Genomic DNA, 2113 nt, shown 5'->3' with positions numbered 1-2113 from the left:
GATTCAACATTTCAAGTATGTTGCCTTTTCTGTTGAGAAAGGTTTAATGTTTGAATCATATCTTTTCTTGTTAGCCAAGTCATTAATTTTTAAAATCAAATCTTTTTAAATTGTTTTTCAATCATATCTTCTTAAATCACATCTTTTTCGAAATAATTTTCAATCGTATCTTTTTGATTTCTAATTTCACAATCTTTTTCAAAAATCACTTGATTTCTTTTCCACCCTTGGTTTTCGAAAATCAATTAGTGTTTTTCAAAATGTTTTTAAATCTTACTTAATTTTCGAAAATTCCTTCCCCTCTTCCCACATCCTTCTATTTATGGACTAACACTATTCCTTAATGCACAATTCGAACTCCATCTTTCTTGGTAAGTTCAAATTTTCTACCTCTTCCTTCCATTTTTCTTTTCCTCTGACACTTCAAAGAATCTCTATACTGTGACATAGAGGATTCCATATTTTCTTGTTCTCTTCTCTTTCATATGAGCAGGAGCAAAGACAAAAGCATTCTTTTTGAGGCTGACCCTGAACCTGAAAGGACCTTGAAGCGAAAGCTAAGAGAAGCTAAGGCACAACTCTCTGTAGAGGACCTAACAGAAATCTTCAAACAAGAAGAACCCATGGCAGCCAAAAACAACAACAATGCCAACAATGCAAAGAAGGTGCTGGGTGACTTTACTGCACCTACTCCCGACTTCTATGGGAGAAGCATCTCTATCCCTGCCATTGGAGCAAACAACTTTGAGCTTAAGCCTCAATTGGTTTTCTCTAATGCAACAGAATTGCAAGTTCCATAGACTTCCATTGGAAGATCCTCATCAGTTTTTAGCTGAATTCTTGCAAATCTGTGACACTATCAAGACTAATGGGGTTGACCCTGAGGTCTACAGACTTATGCTATTTCCTTTTGCTGTAAGAGACAGAGCTAGGACATGGTTGGACTCACAACCTAAAGAAAGCCTAAACTCTTGGGAAAAGCTAGTCAATGCCTTCTTGGCAAAGTTCTTTCCACCTCAAAAATTGAGTAAGCTTAGAGTGGAAGTCCAAACCTTCAGACAGAAGGAAGGAGAATCCCTCTATGAAGCTTGGGAAAGATACAAACAATTAATCAGAAAGTGTCCCTCTGATATGCTTTCTGAATGGAGCATCATAGGTATTTTCTATGATGGTCTGTCTGAACTGTCCAAGATGTCATTGGATAGCTCTGCTGGAGGCTCTCTTCATCTGAAGAAGACGCCTGCACAAGCTCAAGAACTAATTGAAATGGTTGCAAATAACCAATTCATGTACACTTCTGAAAGGAATCCTGTGAACAATGGGACGAATCAGAGGAAAGGAGTTCTTGAGATTGATACTCTGAATGCCATATTGGCTCAGAACAAGATATTGACTCAGCAAGTCAATTTGATTTCTCAAATTCTGACTGGAATGCAAGCTGCACCAGGCAGTACTAAGGACGCTTCATCTAAAGAAGAAGCTTATGATCATGAGAACCCTTCAATGGAAGAGGTGAATTACATGGGAGAACCCTATGGAAACACCTATAATCCTTCATGGAGAAATCATCCAAATCTTTCATGGAAGGATCAACAGAGACCTCAATAGGTTTCAACAATAATAATGGTGGAAGAAACAGGTTTAGCAATGGAAAGCCTTTTCCATCATCTTCTCAGCAACAGACAGAGAATTCTAAGCAGAACCACTCTGACTTAGCAACCATGGTCTCTGATCTAATCAAAACAACTCAAAGTTTCATGACTGAAACAAGGTCCTCCATTAGAAACTTGGAGGCACAAGTGGGTCAGCTGAGTAAGATAATTACTGAACTCCCTCCTAGTACTCTTCCAAGCAATACAGAAGAAAATCCAAAAGGAGAGTGCAAGGCCATCAACCTGGCCGAATTTGAAGAGGAGGGAGAGGCAGTGAACGCCACTGAGGAAGACCTCAATGGACGTCCACTGGCCTCCAACGAGTTCCATAATGAGGAACCATGGGAATCTGAGGCTCATAATGAGACCATAGAGATTCCATTGGACTTACTTCTGTCATTCATGAGCTCTGATGAGTATTCTTCCTCTGAAGAGGATGAGTATGTCACCAAAGAGCAAGT

At 39.3% G+C, this 2113-nt stretch overlaps 1 non-coding gene across 1 annotated transcript; it reads right to left on the bottom strand.

The window, feature by feature from the left end:
• Positions 1 to 1029: 1029 nt before the first annotated feature.
• Positions 1030 to 1137, bottom strand: LOC112804273 (small nucleolar RNA R71). The gene has a single exon (XR_003202888.1). It is a non-coding gene; the product is annotated as a small nucleolar RNA R71 (small nucleolar RNA).
• Between the last annotated feature and the right edge of the window lie 976 nt (positions 1138 to 2113).

This window comes from Arachis hypogaea, chromosome 5 (genome assembly GCF_003086295.3).
Source record: "Arachis hypogaea cultivar Tifrunner chromosome 5, arahy.Tifrunner.gnm2.J5K5, whole genome shotgun sequence".
Classification (NCBI taxonomy): Eukaryota; Viridiplantae; Streptophyta; class Magnoliopsida; order Fabales; family Fabaceae; genus Arachis; species Arachis hypogaea.
The sequence above is the reverse complement of the archived record's forward strand: the minus strand, read 5'-3'. Positions and strand labels throughout refer to the sequence as shown.